This window comes from Falco cherrug, chromosome 8 (assembly GCF_023634085.1).
Source record: "Falco cherrug isolate bFalChe1 chromosome 8, bFalChe1.pri, whole genome shotgun sequence".
Lineage (NCBI taxonomy): Eukaryota > Metazoa > Chordata > Aves > Falconiformes > Falconidae > Falco > Falco cherrug.
This window is the reverse complement of record NC_073704.1, coordinates 12,745,225-12,763,410: the sequence shown is the minus strand read 5'-3', so window position 1 is coordinate 12,763,410 and position 18,186 is coordinate 12,745,225.

The following is an 18,186-nucleotide window of genomic DNA, read 5'->3' as shown; positions in this document are numbered from 1 at the left end:
CTATTAACTGCATCCCTCCAGCTTGGTCTGGTTCCTGGCAGGCATTTGGGACTGAAAGGCAGCCTGCTTTGATTGATATATTGTTGCATATGCTTACATTAAAATCATGCTTTACATTGCCCAGTTATCATCCTCTTCCTTTTCTTTTCGCCATGCATGTCCTGAGGTTTCTTTTGCTCCTATTCCTTCTGAATCATGAAACTTTGTGTGGACATACTGGGGCATATCTGTGGACATTTGATCTACCTTTAAATTTGAGTGGACATACTTGATCTAGCTTTAAATGATCTACTTTAGTTGTCACTAACTATGTAGCTGTGTACAGCTGTGAAGCTAAGCTTCAGCCCTCAATTACTTGCTCAGGTGTCTTAGCCAACTGGTGTTACTTGTTGCTGCAACTGGATTTGATAGCTCAGATCCTGGTAAAGCTACTGTAGAGCTAATCTGAATGTTTTTCATAAGCTGTAGCTATCTTTTGGCTTGTGCCTGTAAATATTGCTTAGAGAAGTTGTTTTAAGTCTGACAATAATTGCAAGTAAGACATTAATATGATTAATCCTTGAAGGTGGTTGCAATATTTAATTTGGACAGTTTTTCTGGTGTTGTTGAGATGCGTTCCCAAACTATGATATCTTTTTTTAAAAAGATTTAAAAACCCACAGCATGTGCAGGCTTTAAGAAGGCACATACATATGCAGTAAAATCTTGGTTGTTATCATTGTTGGGTGTTAATTTGCTATATGTGGCTACAATTTCTGTGAGCTTCCCCACCCTTGACATGGTTCTGGCTGCAACAGTATGAATACTTCCCAAACGTGTACATGCTGTACAAGTGGAGTCATAGAGTAAAGCAGGTAGCGTAAGGTGCAGGCTAGGGGGAGGAGTAATGGGTTTTGAGCAAATTCACAGTAGTAATAGGAGCTGAGCAAATCCAGAGCTGGGAAGCCAGTAGCAACTTCTGGATTTCTACCTGAACAATGAATTTTTCCAAGTGCGTTGTACTTTATGACATCTTGTTAAAAATACAATTCTCAAAATACCTGTGATATGCATACAGGTCCTAAAAGCAGTAAAGAAAAACTCTTGCTTTCTAAACAAAGCTGATTTTTTTGTGTGTGTGTGTGTGATTTGAATTTGAGAACACAAACTGAAATCAAACGTATTGAAATTGTGAAGGTGTCTGCATATTCAGTTACACAATTCTCATAGGAAAGCCCTTCAGCAGTAGTGCATTCTTTCTCTCTCTCTTTTTAAAGCTGTAGTAGAAGAATTACATCTTTGCTTTCAAAATTCATCCAACTTGCCCTAGGAATGAATGCAGTTGATAAGAGAAAGCATCCTTGGTTATCTCAGCACTGAAACTAGCTAGCTGTTAGAACGAAGAAAGCTGGAACTGTGATATCCAATGTTTTTATTTAAGATGCCATGTAATTAAAAACTTTATTCCACATGAAAAGATTTATTAGTGTTTATGAGATGGGGACAGGAAAAGGTTGATGGGTTGATGATCCAAACTATAGTGTTTCCAGAATTGTTAACCTGTGTTCAGGTAAATCAAAAGGACAGGAACAGCGAAGTAGATAGATACAGAAACTGTTTTTTAGTATGGTATTAGTTGCACTTGAGCCAGTCAGTTGAGATGGCAGAGACAGATTCCTGATAAGTGTTATAAATAGGGGTCCAGCTGAAATAGTATCAGTTGAAAAAAAAAATATTCAAGTTGCATTATACAGCCAGGAATAATAATCTCAAAGTTTTGTCTACTTCTGTTTCATTGTTAAAATCTGTTTTAGAAAAGCATAGATTCCACCAGAAATGGCTGATACCAAATTTTACTTGAGACAGTATTGTATAGTAAGTTTTATGCAAGCTAGACAGAGAACTCTAAGGAGCTCTAGTCTTTAAATGGTTTATTAAATTTTGCTTTAGGTATTGCCAAACTGCTACTTCAATAACTGGCAGTTTTAAAATTGCTACCATAATAGTACAAAAGTGATCCATAACACAGATCATAGGGTATCCTCTGACATAATGCAATGAAGGAAAATACTCTATTACTATGTTCAAGATCATTTGATTGTAGATTTAATAGAGCTTTCATTTCTACAGTGCTAATTTATAGTCATCATCTGTGGTGAAATAGAAAGTCATCAAGGACATTAAGTGTAGCATATGGTTCTGTATAATAAAGTTCATGTTGTGCTCTACCCTTTAGCCTCTACCATATGGTTTTGATTTAATTTGTAACCATTTCTTATGCCAGATAAGTTTGTGGGTTTTTTTAAACTTATATAGTGATTTACCATTGGAAATGCAAGAAAACCACTGTTTTCTATGCTGTCATTGAGCAACTGTTTTTATCAACTTTGATCAGTTGCTTTTCCCTCAGTCTACAGAACTTCTTAAACTGGTTTTTGGATTTGCCTGGTAGCTAATAAAAGTTTCTGTTAAAGGTGATACTGGGGCATATAGTTTTGCTATTAAGAATGAATCTGATGTAGGAGAGTTTTGGATTTGATGATTGTTGTGACAGGAAGAAAGCATAACTTAAACTTAGGAAGCTTCAGTTTGGTAGTAAAAATATTTAATATTTTGTAGATGAACTGTAAAGGGCTTTTGTGTGTGTAAATACGCATCAGACTTGTCTCTCCAAGCCTTGAACATAATTCAGTTAACAGATATACATATTAACCCAAACTTAATTTGAATGTGTGTCAAAGTGAATCATTCAGTTCTGCAACACAAGCAGTGATTTTGGAATATTCTTTTTTTTTTTTTAAGTTGCAGGAATAAAACCACAATATTACAGAAGTAAAAATCACCTCATGTAGGTTGAAATATGGGAGTTCATTGGTCCAGCCACATGTCTGTATTTATGAAATATAGGAAATATATTTTATTTTTTCCTCCTATTAATAAGGGCTGCTGTTAGTGATATATTCCTCGCTCTTTAGAAAGTGTATAAATTCCTGAATGCTCTGTTTTCTTACAAGTTAATGTATTTTGCTGCTCTCTTGGTGGAAGATTAAAGTGGAAGATATCCTGGTGTATTGGATTTTACTTGGAGACAACTTGGAGAGGATGAGTTTATTAATTTGGAAAAAATGCTTTCCATGAGCATGAGAAGTTGGGATGCTTATTTAATGTGTATCTGAAGATATCAGTAGGCCGATCCAATCAAGAGACTTTTTTGTAGATCTCATGTGATCAGGGTTTCTGATGAGATTCTTTGTTTTTGTCTAATTCCTAGCGCACTAGAAATGCTGAACAAGTTAATTTTCTTGTAGCACTAATGCTGAAAAGAGGAAATAAGTAAACTCAGGGAAAACTGAACCTTCAAAGAGTTAAAGCAAGAAATGATCCCCAGGTTCTGGCAATTTTATCCTAGATGTCTTTGCTCCCTTAAGCTATGAGAATACTCTGAGCTGTGGATTTACTGATGGCTGGCAAGCTGCAAGGCCTTTGACCTTTCTAGGCATCTGTTTTTCACATGACTTGAAGGATTTCCCTGAGGATGTCCCTAAAACATCTATGTGAAAAATTTTGTAATTAGCCAGAAAATATAGCATTTAATGGGCAGATGGACAGATATGGAGTAGTAGGTGATGTTTCCTAAGCGAGCTGCCGATAATTATTAGGAAACAAACCCTGAAAATGGAGAGGGTACAGCTGCCATAAATACATTGTTAAACGTATCTAGGGAAAACCTTGAGTCTTCCCTCTGGTTCTGTCATGGGACAATTCAACTGTTACAAAGAGCATCTGTAACACGGATAGTCCTTGAGTACGTACCACTCTTGCAGGGTGTGATGAGACTGTACAGTATACAATAATCTTGCCAAGAACTTAGTTTCAAGGTGGCTGTACATCAATATTCATCAGTTCTTCATTAAAGTTTGAAATAATTAGAATCGGACCAACTTACTTTCCTATAATCACTCAGTACAACAAATCTCCTAAAATGCAGAATTTTTAGGGGGAGACTTGCTGAATCCCAAAGTCTATCTTTTTATTGAGTGATCAGAGTATTGTGTCTAATTTCTAGAAGTAGGGAAGACAATGAAATAATTCTTTTTTTTAACTTTCAAGCAAAAGTTTTTAATTATTCTACCAGTGGTCAAAACTATGAGTATCTTGAAATGGAAGCTGAACTTTTAAATTACTTTTAACTTAGTTTCCAGGTTGTTAAACATCTTTAATGTTATAGCTATCTTATGAAATAGGCAGTAGAGCAAGTATCTCTTTCTACAACTGCAGGTGGGTTCTGTAAGGAGTGCTTATATCATTGGATGCACTGTCACTTTAGGTATATTGCATTTGTTGTGTAAATGTGTATAGAGATGCTTTTAGATCAACAGGTTTGTATAAAACAAAAAAAAAAAAGAAAAAAAGAAAAAAGGCTTAATCTTGTGTAGAATTGAACTATTTGTATTGCTAGTGGCTGCAATTCAATTAAACAACTAGATGCAGTGTAATGCTGGACACACAATTCCATGTATGCCAGTAAGATTCTGCTTGAATATTTCATTCAAGGTCCTCCTGACAGGACAGGATTTATTTAGTAAAGCTTTTTGGTTTTTTACTGTTTAATTACTCATTGAAGGTCACTTTTAACTTAAAACAACAAAGTTAATTAGCCCTTTTTAACTGTGTGGCCATGACAAATTTGAAGTTTAATCTAGTGCTTTGAACAGATGGCCAGAGCACTGAGCTTCAGAGGTTGCAGTAACTTGGGCAACAGTTTCCTGTATGCTTGGGGCCAAATTATATTTTTATGCTTCATATATGGATTTGTAAAATGTGATTGAGCAGTGTTTTGCTCTGCTGAATGGATTTGAAAGACTGCTTGCACACATCCAGTCATATTATTTTTGGAATTTTAAGCTGGATCTCCTGGTGGGAATTCAGCAATAAGCATAATAAAAAAACCTTTCTTCAAATACATTCATAAGCACACTGGAAGTTCTTGAGTTCGATAGAAAAGTGACACTGGTCAACAAAAATGACGTGCTAGTTCCACAGCTCACGTATTCTTAGGCACACTGCCATGTGCGTTCTACTTGCTGCACAGCAATATTTGGAACATTTGGAAATAAAATTGTGGATAAAAATGAGAATTAGTTACATGCCTAATCTTTCTTTACATGTAACAAATAATTCTGTGGAAGTATTCTCTCTATTAAATGCTAGGTAGATATTTGATGAGGGGAAGGAAAATTCAAGGAAACTAAATGATTTGAAACAGGTGATACTAGCAAAGAATAGCATGCTTCAAAGGCTTATCAGCCCTGGAATAATGTAAGCATCTGCAGTGGGATAGATCCAGTAGATAAGTGAAAACTATGAATAGAAATAATGAAAAATATACTTGGAACCTTTAAATATAATATCACTTTAGTGTGAATTCTTTTCTATGCTTGTAGATGAATATGCCTAAATTTTCAGAGGTGAATAAAATCTGTGGGTTGAAGGGTGAGGTTGCATGGTGTTGGGGGTAAATAATGTTCAAATACAGTGGTTACTCTGTCCTTGAATAGGAGTTTTGTTTAGCCATATTTGCTTTCTTCACTAATTTTAACAATAAAATACTCCCTATAGTATAATGGAATGCTCTAGTTCTGATGTACCTTGTTTGCTGTTAAATAGTTAGTGATATTTGCATTTTCAACATTTCAACAAAAAAAACCAACAACACGGAGGCAAAGAAAGATCTTCAAAACTAATGACCTGAGCTGTCTTTATAGTATAATCATACTGCACAGTTAATTTTATCATATTTTGTATGCTCCAGCTATACTATAATATTGTACCATAGTGAAGTATTACTTGTGAGACTATTTGCAATGGCAGTGTAACCACTCTCCTGGGACCAAATTAGTGTCTTGGTATGGCTTGGTTGGTTGCATTTTTTTTTTTTGGTTGCGTTTTCTTAAAAATTGTGAAATTTCGGAGAATCTTCAGTGACTTTTTTAGAGTTATGACTTGAAGTGAAAATGTCTGGTTTTGCTTCTAAGACTCAAGTAATAACTTCTGAATGTGTTTGTGTACTTTGTTAACAACACCTATGGCAATTTTCCCAAGCAGTCATGCCTCAGTTGAACATCAGATGTTACAAACTACAGAAATCAGAGAAGGATTTTTGTAATTACTTTTATTGCTTGTGAATAAAAAAAGGAAATAGCAAGGGTTATATCTTGTTTGTTAATCATTAAGAATTAAATTGATCTGAGTAAAACCATTTTTAATCCTTGGCTCTCCTCCTTTATTCTGCAATAGCTGCAGTCATTTGAAGTAAATTGTCCATTAAAGCACTCTTCTGGCTTTTGATAACTTGCATCAAACTGCCTACTTCAGGGAAACACAGCCTTGAGGAGCTGTGTAAGTTTATGCTTTCTGCCAGGCACATAGTTTACCTTAATTCAAAGATTCACATGCACGCAGTGCAGCAGAAATAAGCAAAGGGAAGGTATGTGGTCTAGTCAAGTCAAAGTGAAGACATTAAAAGCTTACTGGTTTTGGCATGTCATGGCACAAAATTGCTTTCTCACCCATTTTGGTTTCAAGTGCTTCTCAGTTTGTAAAATGTGAGTACCTGTTACAACTAACAAATACACTCAGATGATTATCAATCCTGTGTTTGTGTGTCTTACCCGTGGGACAGTCCTTCTTACTTTGAACATTGAGGACTTAAGAAAGAGCAGTATTGGGAGGAAAAATGAGATTGCTGAGAAATACAGCTGTAGGACATAGGCAGTCAGTTCTTCAAGCTTACAGTTATCCAAAGTCACTGCTGACTTTAAAGGTCTGCTTTTTTTGGAAACTTACCATAGAAAACATGAGGAATACATTGTGCAAGTGATTAATTCACTGTAAAGTTGATGTATTATATAAATTCAGGTTGCAACCCTTATCATCACATGTAATTTAGTCAGAATGTGCTATTCTTATGAAAACTTTATAACCTAATCTCATTAATCTCTGTTTTGTCTCCTTTATATGCACATCTAATGGATTAGATGTCTGTGTGTTTTTTCTAAGTATGTTTTTAAGGGAAGCTGTATCAGTTCAGCCATCGCTTTTCCTGCATTTTACTATCAGATGCCATTACACCAGGGCATTCTAGCTTTTTGGAATGGTTAAAATGATGATAAATTGCATGAGCTTTTGTATATAGTCAATGTAGAAGACATTGTGTGCAATTAGACCTGTGAGAAAAAAATTGAGAGCGGAGAAAAGGCAACCTGAAAATATGGCACAGATGCAGTCTGTTCTCAGCTTAAACTGAGTTAAATCCAACAAGCCAAAATAAGTATAATTCTAGGTTATGAAAGAGAACAGATTAATATCTGTATCTAGGGCAATTGTTGGTCATTGCCATTAGCTGGATCTTGCCAGCCATGTAAATTAATGGGTGTTCTTTCAAGAAAATTGTCTTTCTAAATTTTCTAAATTTGTTTCTGTTTTGGTTTTGGTGTGGTGTGGTGTTTTTTTTTTTTTTTTAGAAAGTTGCTCCTGCTTTTTACAGATAGTGGCTTGTATGCGGTGACTGGATGGAGCAACAAGAACAAGTTTTGTGACCCTTTCAGGAGGCAGATGCAGACAGGGCTTGGTGGAATGATACACCTCAAGGTTTCTAAGCAAAGAAACTCCCTGAGGGCCCTGGGAGCAAGTAAAAGAAAGAACAAGTGCAATTGTATTCTTACAAAAAAGCTCTTATAGAATATACTTACCCCTGAAAAAATGGTTAGTCAGTAGAATGCTTTCATATTTGCATTCTGTACAATGTATGCAGAAGAGAAAAAGCCTCACTGGCTCATAAAACAATTCTTTAATATGTGTTTGATCAGGTTGTTAAACTTTAAGATCTGCTCTATCAGACAAAATGTGACAAACAGTCTGATTCTCACTGGACTTCAGTGAAAGACATAAGATCCATGGTTTCTATCAAATTGGACTATAATGAAAAGAAAAAATGTACACTTGCCTACTTAAAGCATAAAGATGTTTGTATAATTTCAGTGATTGTAGTTAAAAGGCATTTCTGAGGCACTTCTGGAGATTGCTCAGTCTAAGCACTCTGGTTTGGAGCAGGTCAACAGGAGCAGGTTGTTTAATGTTGTGTCCAGTTGGGTTTTGAGTATCTCCAAGGTTTGGGACTTGATAATCATGTGCTGATACATAGGGTTACTCTTTCTCAGGTACGATGGTTTGTATTTCCATATCTGGAAGTTCACAATGTTCCTGTGTGCCCACTTCTTCAGCCTGTAAAGGTGGCTTTGAAAAGCAGCACAACCATCTGACCAATGGCTCTCTCTAGTTTGGTATTTCCAAACTGGCTAAGGTGTACTTGATCTCATTATTGAGGTCTTCAGTGTAGATGAATAATATCGGCCCCAGTACTGACCCCTGGGTACACCACTAACTGAATTTTGTGCTACTAATAGCAACCCTTTGGATCCTGTAGTTCAGCCACTTTTCAATCCAACTTATCTAGTCTGAACTTCATCAGTGTGTTTGTGATCCTTTTAACTTCACTATTTTAACAATAGAGATTGTTTGTTGTATAAATTTACTGCCAGGTTCAAATTGTAAAGGTTGAAATTCATCCTCTGCTTTTAGCAAGTACCATTGTGTAACAGTGTTTCTTCAACCCCTCTGGAAAGGAATTTTAATTAATGCTTTAGGTGACATTTGAGGAGTGTTAACTTTGACAACTTGAACATTTTAAAGGAGTTAAAATGCATCAATACTGACTTGTATTTTCAAAAATCACACTTCAGATGTACTAAAATCTAGCAGTCTGCAAAGTGAAAGTTGAGGGCCAATAGTGCTGAAATAATTTCAATAGGCAGGAGTGTTGTTTAGCAGCAAAGCCGGGGCAGAGCAGTAACACTAATGTAGAGCAAAAAAACCTCAATTCTTAAAATACCACTTAATATTCAGGTATTTTAGTAATACCTGACTGTCCATAAATCTTTTCTTTAATGTAGAAGGGGAGTTACCTAACAAATTATTTTGTTTGTATATATAGAGGATATAGTATTTAAAATTTTTGAAGTCACATGCTATGCGTTGAAGTTCTTGGTGAAAAGTGTGAATGAAAGTATTTTATCTCATATTTGAATTATTTTACAATGCAACTGAAAACCAAAGCACTGTAATAAGAAGTTAAGAGGCCGGGAAAGAGAGACACAACTTTGGAAGTTTTTAATGCTTTCATTTTTGGTGGTGTTACTTTTTAATTTTTAAGCATTGGTCAGTAGCTCCATGACCATTCTACGCAATGAAATTGCATAGTCTTCCCATTTAGCATACCAACAGAATTTTCTAGGGAGAGGAAATAGCAAAAGCTGATTTTTGCTAGAGGACTTGATTTGAGCAGGTGAAAGCTCTTGAAAAGATTGAGTTGTTCATGTCTGAGGTCGAAACTGAAAATAGATTGAGGAAGGCTTGACGAAGTATATTGCAACTGTTTTCATGAAGGAGCAAAGGTAGGAAAGACCCTAGGTTATGCACAGGAAGGAAGGTTATAAACGAAGGAAGTTAAATACTTTAATATTGGTTTTATTCTAGATCTCTTCTATGTTACAAGTAATCAAAGTGGATTCCCTGGTTCATTTGTTTAGGCTGTTTCTCAGGCCAGTCATGCTGTGGCTTAGTGATACAGCTGATAAAAGATAAATCTCTGGTTCTGCTTGGAAAAGGAGTGTTGCTCTTTAGTGAATGTTTCTACCTACCTATAACTCAATTTTACATGTTTCTTCTAGTAGTAAACAGCAAAAGTAGTGAACAGAAGGCTGGTGATGTGTTTTTAAGACATTAAAATGCTCAGTCTGACACAGACTAGCATTAATTTGATGTTTGTCCTTTTACTTTAGACTGCTGCTTTGAGATTTTGTTTTTCTTCCCCTTTGATCCAGTGAAGAGGTACAATCTTTGCTAGTAAATACTTCCCCACATCTCTGTCAGGCAACGTGTCAAATGATATCAGAAGTACAGTGCTGTTTCTCAGTTTCCTCAGTAAAAATTTAAGATTATTCTTATAGAAATATTCTATTCCTGAGGGGCTCTGGAGTCAAGGTTTATTTTACAAAATTATTCTCTTTAGGAAGCATTGATAATGAAAGTATGTAAAACTAACCAGATATTGTTCCCATAGTATCTTAGTAACCCTTAGCTATATGATTGGCATTAAAAGCTACTTCACTCTTCTTTAATTCAGGAGCCATATCTTCAAGATGCAGACATGCCAAGTCCTGTCTTGGAAGTCAGTGTGCATGGTAAATCTGTCCGTTTTACCTGGGTGAGGAAAAAGACTCTTTCTTCAAAGTCTACCATAGAAAAGTCTTTTTTATTAGAGGGTTTGCAGTGTTTAAGAACACAAGGGAAACAAGGCTTTCTAGAAGAAAAAGCTTCATTTTAAAAAAGTTAAATATCAAATTCATTTTTTGTCATCTTCCAAATGAAAACAATGAACCAACCAGACAACAGATCCTCTTTCTCATAGTCTTATGCTAACTTGAATTCAAATCACATTCCTATTTGGGCAAAGAAAGGCATGGCATAGACAAAGTAGCAGCTGGAATATTAGAGAGAATGCACAGATAAGATTTGTTTCTTTAACAACATATTTAGTTTTATTTAATAAATTCTTAAATATTTGCTTTTCCATTTAAAAAATGCTATCAGTACAGTGTTTACTTAGATTTGGTATCTAATTGTGCTATAATGATTAATTTATTTGAAAAATTTGGAAATGGAAGTTCAAATTTGACCAAATAAAACACTTTTAATTCTGCTTATATAACCATTATTTAATGATGATCTTAACTTCCATAGATGGGATCATAAGCCTGATTTGTTGCAGTTTGTTTACTTGAACAGATCTTTGTCTCCTTTTGTACATAACATTAGGGCAGAGGAATGTTCAGATTAAAGACACTGAATTTGAAATAAGTCCATGAAGTTCAGCTTTATGTTCATAAAGTGTAACATCAAGGGAGGCATGGGTATCTTAAGTGTCTGTGTTATTTGTGCAGTAACTAGAATGGCATTTAATGAAGTGCTCTCATCACAGTTCTGAGAAATTCTGTACTCTAGTAATAAGCCATTTATTTGATGGTCTCTTAATACATGAGTTAAAATTACTGAAGGAAAAGGCATGATTAATTTTAACTTTTAAGAAGCTGTAAATAAGCTATCGTTAATATACCTAGACAAGACAATTTAATGCTGATTTTTCACAGTATGGTGATAGTTACTTGCAAAGCAGGTAGAGAATATACAGTAATCCCCCCTTTAGTTTAGTTATACTGACATCTTCTGTGACAGCATCAAGAAAATTATTTTAAAATGAGCAGTTACTACCAAATTCAAGGTTAATATTCAGGAAGTCTTATGCTCCTCTTTTGATACTGTATTTAGTCAGCACTGCGCTCAAAATTGATTCACTTTTCTGATTCTTTCAGCAGACTAAAATATGTATTGTTATTAAGATTAATTCGTCAAAGTAGCAAAAACTGTAAGAAGCTGGATATTTTGTCCACTGGGTATGAAGCTGAAAACTTTAGGCATCTGCCTTCCCCTTTATTTAGTTTTCTTGAAAGTTTTGCAGGATGTTAGTCTCGGTATAGGAAGGTTGCAGCTGATTTGAACCAGCATGAACACAGGCGAGGAGTTGCAGTTTCTTAATCAACTGTAACATCAGAACAGTGTTGCAATTGAACATACACATCGTGTATCTATATGAATAATAAATGTTACATGTTTTTATTAGATAATTGGTTTACTTTAAAGAGTGTTCAAAGGCTAACATATCTTACTGGTTTTAAACTTCAAAACAAAAAATTTACTAGACTCATTCATTAATTAATTTATAACTTATATAAGCTATGAGCATACAATACCATGGAGCTGAAGTCACACAGACAGCACTGATGACTCTGGTCCTCACTGGTTAGTCTCCAAGGTAAAGGCAGCGAGACTTGTGAGCACTTTTGCTAGAGCCGAAACAGACTTGTTTTCAACTTTGTGCATAAAGATGTTTGTGCTATTTACCCCTTTCCCAAGATGGGGAGTACTTGATGTGGTCTGAAATACTTCTGAAATAAGTTTCCTAAACTAAGAGATGAAACAGAGTTTTAGTTAAATGAACACTCATTAGTATTCATAGCTATATTACCACAAAATACAGCTTGCTCCTGCCGTGCAGACCAGGCATTTTTCAGCCTGTGCTGTGTGACAGTGCTGTAGGTGACTGAGATCATTTTGACATGAGTATCTAACATTAAATGTCTTCTGAATTCCTGAATAGGAGTCTCCCTATTTCATGTTACTTGATTCCATTGTTTACAGATACTAGTACTGTAAACTTAATCTTAAAAAACAAGCAAACAAAAAAAACCCAAAACAACCCCACAAAAAAATGATTAAACAAAACCGATAACCCCATGTCCCATCCAAAACCAGCACCAAAAAACCACCAATCCAAAACTCTGAATTAAGAGGGAACTTATGTTAAACCTTCAACTAAGGTTTGAAAACTTTTCTACTAATTCACCTTCATTATGTAACATTCCACAGACAGGCAATTTAAAATGAATTATGTAGGCGGTGCTCCAATGACCCTCTTTTGAATGAGTTGAGGATATTCAAGGATTTAATTTTTTATTCACTAGAACTAACTAAAATATAGAAATTGTGCACACCACTCCTTGATGACAAATGGATTTTAAGAGTTGGTACTGGATGGCACTAGCTGTGAAACTGAATATTGTCATCATGTGTTAATGCTTGTAAATTAGATAACTGCAGACACAATTCAGTGCTTTTTCAAGTTTGTAAAGGCCTTGAAAGTAGTACCTTGGAAAAGATCTACTGGGTGTTGGGGCTCTTGCTGTATTGAATGATTATACTGAACTCTGAAGCAAGTGGAAAAATACTGCAGAAATAAGACGAGGTTACGGCCAGAACAGTGGGATGAAGAAAAAGGAGCAAATTGCAGATGTTTGCTCAAAACCAAGGCCAACGGGACGTGATAAGAGGAGCTGGGAAACCGCAGAAAGGAGCCTACATGCCAGAACAAGCAGAAAACAGAAATCTTCCCAGTAAACAATTGTTAACCAATCATATTATTATACGCTTGTAAAATAGCCAACCACATTATTGCACGCTTATAGAATGCCTTATAAAAGTCTACCTGGTTTGTACAATAAACGGATCAGATCTTGAACTCTGTGAGTATTTGAATCTGACTCCCGCTCGCCCGAAATGCCCGCAGCAACTGGGCTTTCAATAAAGGAGAAGTTATACTTCCAAAATTCCTAATCACTTATAGTCTCAAAGGTCTCCTGGCTATTTACATGTAGATATGAAGAAATTTTACTTTGATAACAAAAATGATAATGCTTATCAGCAGTAACCTCTAAATACAGGAGACAATCAGCCCCTCGCATACAATTGGAAAAAAGCCAGAACTGGGCAGTTCCTGACTCAGTTGAAAGAGTGACTCCTGTATATCATTATGTCAACTCATTTGTAAAGGCATTTGTAGCTTGCAGGGAAGATAGTCTATATCTCATAGGGAGCTTATGGGAAATTCATGTCTATTTTTTTTATAGCAACTAGAATCTGCATGCTTTTTTAGCATGTTGCACTTAGTAATGTTGGTGGATGATGCCCTGCAGTTATTCCCTAGTGCATTCCTCTGCTGAGACTAAAGCTTAAAGAGAAAATTCAAGCAGTTTTGTGGTCCCCTGCCAGCTCATTAATTTAAGGAGTGCTCTTCCTGAGCTCACTGTAGGCAAGAGGAGTTTGTGTTGTCACTACCAAAACTAACCAACAGCTGTCTACCTATTTGTTTGTGTCTATCTTTGACAGTTCAGTTTTTAAATTGCAGACATTTGAGCTTTTCTTTGAGATGATCTTCAAGAACAAAGTAATCATGTTTAGTTAAGTTAATCATATTGGTGATGGCAGATGAAGACTTTGCAATACAGTTCTTTCAGTTTCTTCCAGTTTGAGAACAGGTCAAAGCTGCTCAACAATAGAGAGGAGTAAAAAGACTCAGTGTGTTGAAGTGCCTCATATCAACAGCAGCTGATAAATTATTCAACAATTTACCTTCTGTAATGTCTCTGGAGTGCAGTGTTGGAGCTGTGTTGTATCATGACTGACAACTTGAAAGGCCTCTTGGTAAAGCGTACAAAGAGTATACTGGATAATGTCTGATTTTTGTCTTCTGTAAAAAGAAGCCTAATAAGAGTAATGATCTATTTATTTTACTGGAAGTGTCATCTTCTCTCTGACCCTTCTGTATTTTGCATTGAAGAGAATGATTTTCTGGGAGAGCTGGAGCTGACTGCTTGATGTGAAGCTTGAAATAAACCTCTGCCAGTACCATGTGATCACTTGTTACAGCTACATGTGTGCCCATGTAAAGGCTGGGGAAGAAGGGAAAGGAAGAGAAGTGGTTTTGCATATATAAAATGCATGCTTTTTAAAGAGACAAAAAATTGTTAGCAAATCATTGTTAAGTTAAAGCACTTTTATATATGTAATGCATGTTTTCCCTGATATGTCATGTTTTCTGTAGCAAAATAATATTAGTCATAAATATATGCAATAATACTTTTAATAGATGAGAAGACGATACAAAATGTGTACTGTGACCCCAGAGTAAAAACCAAGCATGCACAAGGGTGTTATTCAAAATTGCTGCTAAATAGAGATGAGAAAAATTAAATATTTAGATATTAAACATGTAGGTATTTAAATAAGTACATAGCAGTGTTTACTTAAACGGAAAAAAACTACATAAGGAACTGTAAAATTGAGGTGGAGGCAACAGCTAAGACAATCCTTCAAAATTTGGAACTGAATTTAATAAATAGCAGAAGTTATATGCATTAAACAGAAGAAAATTAGAGGGACATCTATATATATATATGGCTTTCAACCTCATTTATGGTTATACTTTTCTAACTTTATGTATTTCATAAGAGCAGCAGTTGAATGCCAGACTACAGAAATAGCCTTTGGGATCAGGGTGAGAAACAATAGACAGCATCACATAATACTGATACTGCATTTTGAAAGGAACTCTTGGATTTTCACCTCTTTCTGTTTAGATGACTCACAAGCACTTCTGCTTATTGTCAATGTTGATGGTGCAGGAGGTGAAGAATCTGTTTCTGATCTTCTGGACTGATGCTAAATGAATTATTTGATTTATTTCCCCCAGGTATCAATGCAAATATAAAACTCTTCAATATTTATAAACTTATGAAGTCTGTGTTATGGAAGATGCTTTAGAACTTTTAATTTTTTTTGTTAATTTGTTAAAATATTTGCAGGTGATGGTGAGGATTAACTGAAGGATTAACATATCCCTCTCATACAGGTACATCATCTAATATTTACTTGACTTTTTTTAGAAATCATGAACTGAAACTGGGGCGAGAAAAAACATTATCCCTGCTTAATCCTTTGCAGTCAGTTAATACCCGTTCATTTTTCAACTCTAACTTCTTTCCCCCAACCCTTTACTTGGTTTGTTGTTTCAGTGTCTCATATTTCCTTATATTTTCTTCTCAATGCAAACTGGCATGCTGAAATAATAACTAGGCAAATAGGTTACATACAGGAAATATTATCATTACAAGATCATGGTTAACTCCCAACAACAGTTCACATAACGGAAACATCGCCAATAAAAGGAACTAATTCAGAACTTCATGTAAAATGCCAGGGGCTTTTCTCAGCACAGAAAGTAAAGCATAAACAATAGGAAAACAAACATTATTTGTCTGGAGTATTTAGAATGATGAAAGAGCTATCATGTGGCATCCTCTTCCAACTTACTAGTCACCTTTTCCTAACACTCAAAACATGTAGTTTTGATTTGAGTCCACTTAAGACAGTGTATGGTTTGGTCTTTTAATTAATGGGATACATGTATGAAGTACAACTAATTATTCTGCTGCCTGCCTGCCTTATGCACTCTGTCCAGGGTTCTGCAGGGGAATAGTTTATACTGCATTTTCTATTAAATTCTCTGTCTTTGCAATGTTATCTACTGATGGTTTGTTAATACAACCTGACCATAACTATTTGACCATGTAAGTGGTCCTATCAAAGCTGGAAAAAGTGAATTGGGTCTAGAACATAAATAACCTGAGTTTCATTTGGATACAGTCAGTGTGAAAATAGCTCCCTTATCCACTAACTTCTCCTGTTAGTGTCCAAATTGCTTTACACCTACATGTTTCATGAGGGTATGTATCAAAACGCCTTACATATAAGTGTCATTGTGCCTCAGCTCCTGTACAAATGTAAATATATATTTCAATATCTAATACATATATAAACATATATTTTTAAAAGTGGGGAGAGAGGCAAGAGAAGAGAAGATTGTAGTAAAGCTGTTGTATTCATGGTGTTTATCCTTGATATGAGGAGGAATTCAGGGAATAACGTGTTTAAATAGAGCTTTTGCACAAAGTATGTTGCAGTTCACATAAGAAGGACCTCGTGTGTTTCCTAGCTTTTCACATTTTCCTGCAGCTGAATTTAGGATTAGAAAAAAACCCAAATGCCCCCCCCCCCGCCCCAACCCCAGAAAACCCATCTTTTCCTAGCTGCCAACTAGGCTATAAAAGTTCTCTGTAAGAACAGCAGGAAGTAATTTGTTGTCTTGCTAACATATCAGAATTTATAATCATGTATGTCTCTTGCTATTATGTAAAGGATGCTTCACTTTTACTTCACCTTTAAAGGATGCACTGGTATATGTGTGAGTGGGGAAACACCCTGGAACTTTCAGAAGAAAACTTAAATAAGACTTAAAAATCTAAGTTTAGAGAGCTTTAAAACTCAGTTGCTTGTAGATTATGAAAAAAGAAAATAACCTCAGGGGTTTATTTAAGTTCAGTGGAAAAATTCTGACTTTTGTGGGCTTTCGGACTTGGAAGATGTACTTAATTCACTTAAAAAATAAAGTTATGTTTGGCATTTGTGTAAGGAACTACACTCATGATATTAGGAATAAGACATAGTTTTTCATTATGTATTGGAAACATCCTTTGAAATATAAATATCTAATGAAAATTGTTGCTGAAATCAGGAATGACTAAGAAACTTACTACATCTGTTGGAAATTAATTCTTGCCATTTGTAATTATGCAGATTAATAGATATATTTGAGAGCATTATGAGAACATAATGAACCCAAGATGCCAGTAGTCCTGTTTAAAGAATAATTTTATGGTTTATAGAGATAGCCTGTTAATTTGAAAGACTGCATTTAGCTATGTTCATTTCCCTGCTGGCTGAATCCAAACTGTGAGCATTAATTGGTTACCAGTGTTTTGAAAGGGGAGAGTAATATTTAGTTTATTACTAAATGCTTTTGAATATAGAATGACATTTTCAAGCACAGTGCCAAATTTTCAATATAATGTGAAATTAGTACTTCAATAATCATACTAGTAAATAAGTTTGAGGAGCTTTGTTAATTGTCACAGGCTTTACCTGAGTGCCATATGTTCCTAAATGTACTTTAATACCGGTTTGAGGACTAAATCTAGGACTGATCAACTTCCCTGCACCTATTGTTGAGTGAATTGTCTATGAACTGTCTTCTCATTGCATTGGCTTGGAATATTGGAGAGTATACACTGTCAGGGGGAAGTCCTGAGGATGAATGAAATCCAATTGAAATAACTGCACTAAAAAAACCCCTTCAAAACCTTTTGCGTTAGTAGCCAGTGTAAGATTGTTTTGCTGGCTCTTATATGATGATAAAACTTTTTTTTTTTTTTTGCTTATAGATAAAATACTTTGTTTCATGTCCCTGAGTACCTTGCCCACAAGCTTATAGAATAATATTCAATTACTGCTCTACTTATTTAGTGCTAGAACATTCACTGTTCTGTAGCCTACAGGAAAATGTCATAGAGAACTGGAAAAACACAGAATTAACTTGAAAATAACATGATGACTCATTGAAAAGATTAGAGCTGTTTATATTTGGAATTATAAAGCTTTAAAATAAAAAATGAATGGTTGAGATAAAAAGGCCAAATCAAGATGCAATAACTGGATTTTATTGAATCAGAAAAGTAGTTTTGTAACAGAAAATTGGAAGCATTTAAAAAAGCTGTAACTTCAGTGTAATAAGCAATAGTT